General features: G+C 36.4%; 1 protein-coding gene across 2 annotated transcripts in view; it reads right to left on the minus strand.

Moving 5' to 3' along the window:
* DMD (dystrophin) overlaps positions 1-12,341 on the minus strand; it is a gene marked incomplete at its 5' end in the record, with an annotated part of 2,126,456 nt that overhangs the window by 482,851 nt on the left and 1,631,264 nt on the right. The gene's annotated exons all lie outside the window — the stretch shown is intronic.

Below are 12,341 nucleotides of genomic sequence, written 5' to 3' on the forward strand. Positions count from 1 at the left end.
GATTACTATGAAAGAGGGTAGAAGTTCAGGAATGGTGAGTAAACACTACATTAGACCAGGGTTTTTCAACCCAGCACTACTGACATTGTGAACTAGATAATTCTTTGTAGTGCAGTGGAGGGCTATCCTGTGCATTGTAGGATATTTAGCAGCATACCTGGCCTTTACCTTCTAGAGTTCAGCTATGACAAGTAAAAGTACCTCCAGACATTGCCAAAGGTCTCCTGGAGGGGAAAATCGCCTCTCCCTTTACGAGTCACTGCATTAGACAAACTAGCTCAGCTATACCATCTCTAACCAACTCGGCCTAAACAACCTGGAGACAACGCTTCTGACTTCTCACTTGGAACAATCAAGACTTCTACCTGTCTATTATACAGGTTTAATTAATATATATATATATAAGTTATTCTGAGGCGATGCAACGTCCTGCAATTCTTTCTGAATCATCAAAATACTGCTTGAATGTTCAATGTGTTTTATAATACAGTATCCTAAAAATTTTGAAAATCGATCATCTATTCAAGTCATATGATAGTTCTGATAGTTTATTAACTAAGCATCTTAATGCAATCCGAGAATCTTCCAACACATTTTCCAAACTAAGAATTTTCATAATGCTCTCATCAGTTATTCTTTGGTGCGATGTGCCGTTTTTCCCTGGCACTGTAACTATTTATTTGTGCCTTATCATGTAAGTTCCTATAAGGTAGGATTTGGGTTGGGTTTAACTGCCATACTCTCCAGGGCATATCATAGAGCCTTGCACTTGATAGGTGATTGTGTCCTTTAACGGTTTACCTACTGGGGGAGACAAATTATTCAAATACTTGCCTCACTGTTAAAAGCTCATGTAGAATACTTAGACGTGTGCTCATATAAGTATATTCGATAGGATTTTAAATATTAACGCATTTAATTTCACATGGGAAAGAAAAAAGCCTGTCTAGTTGAGGGGCCTCAAGCTGCTTCCATTTTTTACTCTTGAACAATTCTTTTGGCTCATGGCAAGTACATCTTTAATCCTCTCTGCCTATATGCGTTGGATGAATTAAGTACCATTCTTTGTAAGTGGGGGAAGGATACAGATAGATGTCTTCTCCACTCTTGATCCCATCCTAACAAGTACCACTAAGTAGCAACTTCTCACCTTCTCTGCAGAGGTTGTCTTCAATTAAAAATACACTAGAAAGGACACCGAGTAGTGCTTTCAGCTAATTGGCAGTACATGCCTTCCAAAATTTCAGAGGTACCTCCATTTAATGACTCCCCTGAATAAAGTAATTGGATAAAATTTACTTTGCGGTTCTTAATATAAAGTTGGGCCCATCATTAGCAAGAACTCTAAAAAAAATGGGGGCAGTATGGATTTAAATGAAGCACAAGAAAAAAAGCTATTTCACTTTCAAAGGACCTATGCTGTACCTTCTTTTTTTTCTTTTTGGAAGACTGCAACTCATCTATTTTATAACATAATGGCAATAATATTGCCTCTGAGTTAAGTGTGTAATAATTCACTTTTGGTACTGCAATAATTGAGCAAACAGAAGCTGGTACTAGAGGCATTTCTTTCCTTTATTTATTGTAATATTTTTCCATAATTTAATGAGAAACATTTCAAGAGAAACATTTTTATCCTTCCATGTTAAATTAATTTACAATGCTATAAGCAAAAAGCAAAAGTTAATAAAGACAGATATTCTCAAAGTTTCAAGGACTAAAAAAAAGCTTAAATCACAAAGGTATTTGCTTTCTTTTTTTTTTTTTTTCTTGGCTTAGTTCAATTTGTCATAGTTTGTTCTCAATTATTTTGTACTTACTACTAACATAACATAATATTGACGAATTGGAAAAGATGCATTACTGAAAGAAAACATATATAATTAAAATCACCTAAGAAACAACAAAAACTTTGCGATGTATGTTAGTAAGCTACTCTAGATTTATAGAAAGGCTCTGATGTAATTTAACTTTTACTAGTATAAACCCACTTGGGAAAAATTTCAAGGAATGATGAATAAGGCATGAGGAAAGTTCATGTTATTGGAATGAAGTTCTGTTTAGCATATTATGGACACTCAAATTTGATAGAAGCCACTTCAGTATATCTTGGCAAATTTTTATTCAGGTGCTGAAATCTGAGCAAGAATTGAGAAGACCTGGGCTGTGGGATCTTTGTCAAGAGACTCAGACCCTCTGAACCTCCGTTTCTTCATCTTTAATTGATGGGGTGAGACTAGCTCAAGGAGAGAGCAGCTTCACCTAGAGTGACGGTGATGGGGAGCTCTTGAGGATTCTGAGGTCACAGACAGGTTAAATGGGGACTAGTGCCCTAATGTATGTATCAGCTATTTGCCAGCCATAGAGTAGATGATAGCAAAGGTCCTTGCAAACTTCAAGGTTCTATGACTCATCAAGAACATTTATTTTTTCGCAAGCAAGTAAGCACACATCCCTCTATTGAGCATGTGTCCATACATCTAATATCCTAGAGCGGTATGACTCAAAGAGCGCTCCAGAGACCAGCAGCAGAGGCATCACAAGGGACCTACTGAATCAGAATCTCTGGGGTAGGGGAGGTACCAAGTAATCGCCAAGCAATTCTTAGGCACGTTAAGGGAAGCACTGATATAGAGCATTGTGGAAAGAACAAAGAAGATGTATAATCTCTAGTCCTTTCCGTAAAGGACCTTTCTGAGGGACAGAAAATAGATATAAAACAACTTAGAGGAAAAAAATGGTTCATAATAAAGTAATATCTATATATCATTCATTCATTCAGCAAATATTGAGATCCTACTGTATGTTAGACACTGTGCTAGATGCTTGGGATACAACGCCTTTGTGGAGCTTACAGTCTACTGAAAGTGATAGACAATATCCAAGTAAACAAATATATAAATAAAATACAGTTTGTAGAAAATGCTATGAAAGAGATAATCAGGGTGCTGTGAAAAATAACAGGGATGACAATGAGGAGTAGAGAGGGATATTTTCAATTTTATTTAGAATTTGAAAGTTTTAATAATAATATGTGTTAAGATTCAGTTAATTGATAAATCAACAAATACTAACTGCATGTATGCTGTGAAGCCAGGCAGGCAACTTGGAGAATATAAGGGTATGAAATGGATGGCTAGTGGGAAGCTGCTGCATAGCACAGGGAGATCAACTCGGTGCTTTGTGACCACCTAGAAGGGTGGGAGGGAGGGAGTCGCAAGAGGGAGGGGATATGGGGATATACGTATGTGTATAGCTGATTCACTTAGTTACAAAGCAGGAACTAACACACCATTGTAAAGCAGTTATACTCCAATAAAGATGTTAAAAAAAAAGAGAAAAAAAAAATAAGGGTATGCCCTGGAGAAGTTTATAATTGGTGGGAAAGATAAGATTTAATCACCAACTATAATCAGTATGGAGCACACAGTAGTGGTATATTTTACATTGGCCCTTTGTTGAAACTCTCCCCTCTCTGCTTCTTGGTTAACATACTCTTCTGATTTTCTAACTCCTTGCTTTTTAATTCAATTGTGCAAGAAGAATTCAAAAAAGAGAGAAGTCAACCTTGGCTGAAATCAATGCAGAATGTTCTATGGAAGAGGAATTTGAGATGGGCCTTGAAGGAGTAGTAAAATGTACAAAGGTGAAGACAAATAGGAAAGGCGTTTTAGGAATACTGATATTATTAGTATTCCTAACGCTTCCATATGACCATTCTATTTCTGACAACTGTTACCGTCATGAAAGATGATCTCTTAACACCACATAACATATCAGAAGAGTTTTGGTTCAGTCCAATACAGGATACATTGTGTTTATGTTTTCTTTCGTTACACTGACTATTGTTCTTTTGCTTTTAACTTTCTTTTCAATGACTAAGAGGGACTTTAGTAAGTGTGGAGGTAGAACTGTCTAAGAAGAGTCAATATTTATATACTGATAGTCACAGTATAAGCACTATACAAGTGGTTGTTACACATAAGAAATCATTAAAGCGAAAATAGAGATACTAAGGTACTGAAATGTGTATGTATGTCCTTTAATATTAAACTCCTTTGGTACAACTACTCAGTAATTGGTTTCAATTGCTTGCTTTGAAGAGCACAGTACTTTACCGAATAGAGATTCCAAAGCTACCTAATTAAACAGGAATTAAGGCTAATAAAAAACATTTAATGATCTTACTTAACAACTACAGAATAAAACTGAAAATAATACAGTAGAATAAGGGAAATGCCTTTGTACTAATGTCATTACAGAGTACTGATATTAAGCAAATTGCATCTCAGGAGCAGGTGATCAGAAATTACACTTTACATAGTGTGAAATGTAGCTAAGAATTATCTGTAGCTAGTGCACACTAAGAAAAGAAAAACTATTACCACTGGTGGGCAGAGGGAGAAATCCTTTTAAAAATAAGATTTAACTGTCAATAAAGCGTTTAATAATAAATTCTTATAAAGTTTAACATGAAAGGATTGTAAAAAAGCAGATGTTATTCAAGAGAAAGTCACATCCGACTTTTACAGCTACAGTCTTTCATTGACTTTTGTCTCATTTTCATGGAGGCTTTTAACTTTTAACAAAATACAGAATTGAAGAGCTTTTTAAAAGAAGAGATTTTACAGAATGTATAGAAATATTTTCTTGAGTTATAAAACCCTGATCACCAGATACACTTAGGAGATGATTAAGAAGGTTGAGTGATAAACACAGATTCTACAAATGTTGTAATTATAATTTTCTCTCCCTACTTCTAATTACTAAAAAGTTCCATTTAAGGTCTTAAATTTGCCAGAGTAATCTAAATTTACTACTGAGAGGCATCCTTGAATTCTCCTTAACCTGTTTAGTTACTTGAAATGTCTAATACTTTCTAATCAAGAGAAACCTAGAGTCTCAAAGGCATAATGTTCCCTTCCCAAATTGGTTTAACTTTAGGTTATTTAATTGGGACTCCAAAGCATTAGGAGTTCATTCTATTACCTTGGCACCCTTCATAGCACCTGGCACAGAGTTAAGTACACATTAGATATATAATAAATATTTTTGAAGGACTGAATATTGCTTAAGAAGGAAAAAAACAGGAATTATTTAGATAGAAGATACTTAAACTCCTAAGAGAAACATTTCCTCCTTATTTATAGGGAAGACATGGTTAGAAAGTCAATTGCATGAACTGTGGTTTTGAGAAAATCTATTTAGTTTTGTTTGATTCAATCCAACAAACTATTGTTGAGTATACGTTGTTTTGACACTGTGAAATGCTGAAGATATTTTTAAAATAACAGAATCATTCAAGAAGCTTAAAGTTTAATGGTGGGTTGTTTTGTAGGTGATTTGATTCTGATTTTAACTAAGGACAACAGTCTCTGTTCAGTGCAGTACTGAAAATACTATGGGCTCATAATAAACAACTTCTGAATGATCTCATTAGTAATTCTCAAGTGGTGTATTTCTTAAGCTCTCACAATTAAACATGGTCGTTTCTTCTGCACTAGAATGTTAAGTCCTTGAAATTAGCTCTATTCTATACCTTACAAACTGGCACAGTAACTAACTAGCAAATGGTGGGTACTACTACTGACTATTAATAGAAATTATAGCAGCAGAGTTACACTTCTGAACCAATGCAGGAGAATTAAATATTTAAAGAAAGAGTATTATTAGGTTGCTAAGCTTGTTAATAAAAAAGATCTCTTATTATATTTTTCTGGATTTTTGTATCATGCAGGGAAAAAAATCACAAAACCAGCTGTGCCAGCTATGTTTTCTCTGTCTCTCCAGACCCAGACCCTAAACCCTTTCTCCACCATCCAAGGGGCTGACTGGTAGGATTGTATCAATGGGCTCCTATGCCTTCTGGTTTTCTGGTTGGATTTAACTAATGGAGAGAACTAGTACGAGATAGGAGGGAAGGAAGAGACTGAGGTCAGGGTACTGATTCTCTTGGTCTCCTTCCCTGGGTGTCAATTTAAGTCTATTTTATCCCTTGAAAGAAGGCCATTGTTTCACCTAAGGCAGTAAGATCTACGTGATCTCTCTTTTTCTGGGTTCTCAGAAAACTCTCTTCCCTCTCTAATCCCTTTAGGCCTAGGAGAGGTGACAGCTAGCCCAGGGATCTTTCGCTATCTTCTGTGATTTCCCTATACCCAGCCCACTCCTGGGTATTCAGTGCTTGTAAATCAACACTAAAATTACCCTAATTTGAAGGTGCCATCTGTTTCCTGTTGGGACCCTGACGGAGACACCAACACGAAGGGGCAGCAAATAAGACCAACCATAGAACAGGACAAGGATTCAACGCTTCACAGAGTTCTTTTAATACTTGTGCTAATGGATGAGAAAGTGGTCAGTAAACTCTGTTATACAGAAGTTGGTTGTTATTATTCAGCATGAACTATGGAAATTTCAGATTGTGTCTATACAGGTTTCCCACAACAAAACCAGTTGACACAGTCTAAAGTGACAACAGGATTGATGAGGCTGTGCTGTATCAGTTGTATAATTACATTGTAAATACATTTCTAATGTGTTAACAATATATTACATAGATACATAGGTAATTACACTGGGTTTATCAGACTTAGCCAGTGTTTATATGGCTGACCACAGACATGGCCTCAATATTCCATTATCCACCTGTCCAAGATCACTGGCCACCTGTAGGTTTCCCTGGTCTGGAACTGATTAAAGAAGAGTCCAGCTCTGTAAAGGGGCAGGGAGCACAACCTTTTCTGAGTTATCAGAATAAAATTAGCCCTGCAATCACTCACTCTGGTTGGGGCTGAGCTACAGTTACAAATCTTTTCCTGTGTTTCTTCAAGCTTAGGAGAGCTTGCAGGCAATTCCCTGTAAGATGGTTTTATCACAACAATCATACTGACAGAGTGTACTCTAAAAACGAGTAAATACTTTTAGGGCAAGAAATAAAAGAGTGGTATTAAATAAATTTGCCCCAATGTTTCTCTTAATGTCATACTTTAGAAGTGACACCTTTACCTCAAACATATTTTGGGAAGCATTTAACCACCTCATATGGATAAAATAATGTTAATTTCTTACTATTGGGACTGGCAATGCCTTATAAAAAGAAAAAAGCGTCAAAGAAGTGTGGAATGATGCTTCAGGAGATCTTTTTCCTATAAAAATCTTCAAAGTAGCTGTCAATGGGCACAAATGAACTTATTTTAATGTACTCCAGTTCCATATATAAAGAAAAGTACTATACTATTTTATTGGCGTGACTGGTGTTGCCTTAGATGAGGTTTACACACTAGCTTTTTAAGTTCATCGCTGATGGTTTCACTTTGGGTGGCTTCTTTTAACAACAATGCCTGGCCAAGCAGTTACTACTACTTCATAAAGGAAGACTTCATTCCTTGACCTTCACGTTCATGAACCACAATGCAACATGCTTCCACAATCTCTATCGTTTCTAACTATCACCCCTTCCTGGGAAATGCTGACTAGTGCTTTCTTTGTTTTTGTTTTGTTGGAGGTCAATTCACTGGTTTCATTTTCCCAGTTTTTAAAAAGCACTTTTGAAGCTTCTATCATTTCTACTTATCAAAGGAAGTCTTTTTCATTACAGGCTTGCATTCGTCAAAAAGAACAGTTGTATAATTTTTATTTTCTTAACCAGAGACAAACAGGTTGTAAAAATTACTGTCATGGCCCCTGAATTTTAGGTGTTTCTTTCAAATTTAGGTCGGAAGGCAACATTAATAGTCAGATGGGATGACTGTTACCTGGAAAAGCCGCCAAGCAGATAATAAGTTTAGAACTCTTAATTGAAAATTAACACATCCACACTTGTATTCCTAAATTGAAGAAAATGGCTGTTGTGGTTATCACTATAATGAGATGCTGCATATTTCATATGCTGAATCCCAAAGGAGGAGCCATTCGTTCCCGTCTGATCAATGTTTCTAGGCTTCAGTATAACTTGAAAGATTACGGTAGGAAATTCAGGCATAGTCAGAGGGATCCTGCTTTCTTTTCTAGGGGTTGCAATGTCCATAAGTATTACTCAGCCTTCCATTTGTCTGATTTGCTGAGATTGTCTCCAATAGACTATAGACCAGATTAAATTATTGGCATCAGTACTTGCACATCCCTAAGAGCAGTATATCTCCACACTCCTGCCATGACCTCGTGTAGGTGGAGAGTATTTTCCCATCCCTTGACTTTGGGCTTAGTTACGTGATATGCTTTGCCCAAGACAAGGGCAGAAACCTGAAATACACTGGTTGCACTTCTGTCACTGCCCTGGGAAGCTACCACCTCTTCAGCCTGAGTCCCAGAATAAGATACAGGGGGCAGAACTAACCTGGACCTACAGCTTGCAGGTAAGCACAGTCAAGCTAAACCTAACCAAGATCAGCTTAACCCCACTTAAGTGCACACCCATGAGTAAATAAATGGTTTGTTTTGTTGTTATTAGCCATTGAAATCTTTTGGTTGTTTACTAGGTAGCGAAATTGACTGATACATCCTATAAATTGAGATGTGGTTTGTAAGCAATACAACCAGGAAAGTTCTGCTGAATTGACATCCATCAGGTAAAAGAAGAAAAGATCAAATGACTAGAAAGTTATCAAATTCTCATAAGAAAGTTCATATTCACGCCAGATACCAGGATTAGAGAGCAATAATTGGCTAGAGGCAAGGATTGGAAACAAAAAGCAAAACGGCAGTCAAATTTAACTTTACTAGGTCATATTTCCAGGTTTTCAAGCAGACTGTTGTAGACGGCAGTATCTGAAAGAAGCCTGATGTGATATGCTAATGACTGTGAATTCTATGGTCTTTGGAATACTTCCAAAATGCTAGGCTCAAGTCTAAAACAAAATTGGATTCTCAAATAAACTTTCTTCTGCAGAAAGGGAATAAGTCTTCTTGTCTAGAAAGGAACAAGGAAGTGATAGGTACCTTTTGGCATTTCTATTAGTTATGTTTCCAAAGAGTAGTGAAACTCGCTCTTTCCCATTTACACTTTACAGATTCCTTATGTACGAATATTGCTAATAGGTAGAAGATGCATTTCACCTCCAGCCACCACAGCTAATTTGAGAATTTAAGAGAAAAGGTTTTGCAGGTAGACTTCCAATTTCATTTGCCTCTCCATCTGTTTCCTCTGATTCTTATATAGTCTCTGAATTTGAATGACAGCTTCCTAGCAGTAATATGGGAAGACTATAGGAGACCAAGTGAGGATTCTATGAGATAATTTCTTAACATAAAAATTCTTAAAACACAACTCTTTGTTTTACACTGGGGGCTGATTAGATGGACCTGTTTTATGTTTTGTTTTTGTTTCTTGTGGGAGGTAATGGATATGTATATTATTCTGATTGTAGTGAAAGTTTCAGGGTGTATACACACGTTAAACTTACCAAACTGTGCACTTTAAATATTGTGCAGTTTATCGTATGACAATTTTACCTGAATAAAGGTACTAAAAATATTAAGTTCCTTAAAGGAAATCATGCTAAATATGTACAAAGCCTCTACACATGAAAGTCTCATGTGTGGTCTGAAGACATTTAGGTAGATCTAAATAAATGAAGGGATCTACCATAGTCCTAGACTGGACAACTCCCGATATTGCAAAGATGCAGACTGACATGTTTTCAAGTAGGTATCTCCAGGGGTTTAATTCTCCCCATCTGATAAGTGGATTCAATAATTTCTAAGATTTCATTTTCAGCCCTTTGAGTCTGTGGCTTATGGATACTATACTTCCAAGCTTCAAGAGAAGGACACATATAATTAAAGTTCAAAAGAAACCAAAAGTCTAGCAGCTACCATCATATTTATGAGCAAGTCTGGAGTGAAAGAATTCTCCTTGCCTAGGGAGTCACTGCAATAGGACAGAAGATGTATATTCTATACAGTCTTACAACCAAACTGTTCCTCAGCATATTTTCCCTTTAAGTTCCAAACAGTGGCACTATTATTTAAATATTTAAACTATTAAAATTTAATAGTTTAAATATTAAAGATGAAAAAGAAAGTTGTGATGGTTGATTTTTTTTCCTCCAAAGTTTAAACATTTGAATAGCTCACCAGTCATAGCTTTAAATAACGGTAAACAATACAATTAGAAAAAACAGGGGAAAAGAATGAGTTGAAAAATTGAGGTCCACTGGGCATGATCAAATCTGGTTCCCATTAGCCTCTGGTGGCTGTAGGTGGGGCTAATATGTAGTCATTAATAAAAGCTGCCTTTTAGGGGCTTTCCAAAAGGTTGCTTCTAAGGAAAGGATTTCTGTAAGAAGACTAAAACAGCTTTTTATACTTCCTTAAGTTATTTGGGGTATATAGTGACGCTAAGGTTAGTGAAAATGGTAAAGCAGAATGAATACTTTGTTTATACTATGTTCAAGACATTTTGTTCAGAAATGAGTAAAAGTACCAATCTGGGCAGCCAAAAACCAAGGAAGTGGTCAGGATGCCCCCCTCAGCCGAAGGCAGTAGCCCCTCTTGTGTAGGTTTGGGAAAGTTTAAAGCTGACTAGCAGCTTGCAGGCCTAGGGGAGGGTCGGCTGACCAGACTTTGATGCTTTTGCTGACCATGTTCTACTAGGCCTATGTCCTTCAGTTAACCGTGGTTTTCATAAGAAACACTAAAGTTGTTGTATGCTCCATCATTCCCATTACTGAGAGATTTTATTAGCAAGCTCAAATTACCATCTGAACTTAACTACGCAGATTGAATTCAAAGAACACGAAGAAATGTGCTGATAACTTTAGAAAAACTATTGCTAGACTTCTAAAATAAATACTAAAAGACGCCTAACTCACATTTTTTTGTAGTTTTTATCATATACCTTTTATTCTATGCATTTTTATTCTTTTTTCTAACATCTTTATTGGAGTATAATTGCTTTACAATGGGGTGTTAGTTTCTGCTTTATAACAAAGTGAATCAGCTATACATATACATATATCCCCATATCTCCTCCCTCTAGCGTCTCCCTCCCTCCCACCCTCCCTATCCCACCCCTCTAGGTGGTCACAAAGCACCGAGTTGATCTCCCTGTGCTACGTGGCTGCTTCCCACTAGCTATCTATCTTACATTTGGTAGTTATATGTATGTCATTGCCATCTCTCACTTCATCCCAGCTTAACCTTCCCCCTCCCCGTGTCCTCAAGTCCATTCTCTATGTCTGCGTCTTTATTCCTTTCCTGCCCCTAGGTTCTTCAGAACCATTTTTTTTTTTAGCTTCCATAAATACGCGTTAGCATACAGTATTTGTAAGTCGCTTTCTGACTTACGTCACTCTGTATGACAGACTCTTGGTCCATCCACCTCTCTACAAATAACTCAATTTTGTTTCTTTTTATGGCTGAGTAATATCCCATTGTATATATGTGCCACATCTTTATCCATTCATCTGTTGATGGACACTTAGGTTGCTTCCATGTCCTGGCTATTGTAAATAGTGCTGCAGTGAACACTGTGGTACCTGACTCTTTTTGAATTATGGTTTTCTCAGGGCATATGCCCAGTAGTGGGATTGCTGGGTTATATGGTAGTTCTATTTTTAGATTTTTAAGGAACCTCCATGCTGTTCTCCATAGTGGCTGTATCAGTTTACATTCCCACGAACAGTGCAAGAGGGTTCCCTTTTCTCCACACCCTCTCCAGCATTTACTGTTTGTAGATTTTTTGATGATGGCCATTCTGACTGGTGTGAGCTGATACCTCACTGTAGTTTTGATTTGCATTTCTCTAATGATTAGTGATGTTGAGCATGTTTTCATGTGTTTGTTGCCCATCTGTATGTCTTCTTTGGAGAAATGTCTATTTAGGTCTTCTGCCCATTTTTGGATTGGGTCACATGTTTTTTTAGTTTTAAAATTCCTATCTTAATTGATCTTTGCAAAAAAATATTTTTTTCTAGATAAAAGAGAAAGTACAATAAATTCAATTTTTAAGTTTTTGGACATGGATGGATGAGGTTTTGTGAGTTTAAAAAAACAGAATTGTTTGCTAGGCTGTACCAATAGCCTAGTACATTAAAATACCTGTATTTCTTCCTTTAAATAAATCATTTTAAAATTTATCTGAATTGAATGTATCATGAGACTTTAAAGTGAGCAGGAAATATGGTAATACCAGGCACCGGTAATTTAGGCACCCTAATATTATTTAGAAAATATTCATATATTATTCTTAGTTAAAACCACCATAGTTAAGAAACAAATCCTTGAAAACAGATTAGATACTTTACTAGATGAACGGAGTAGCACAGAAAGGATGTTGGAGATTTGGTTCTATGAAGAAGAAATTTTAGGAAACAAAGTTTTAAACCCTATGCATTAAACAA

This window comes from Leucopleurus acutus (genome assembly GCF_964270905.1).
Source record: "Leucopleurus acutus genome assembly, chromosome: X".
Taxonomy (NCBI): Eukaryota; Metazoa; Chordata; class Mammalia; order Artiodactyla; family Delphinidae; genus Leucopleurus; species Leucopleurus acutus.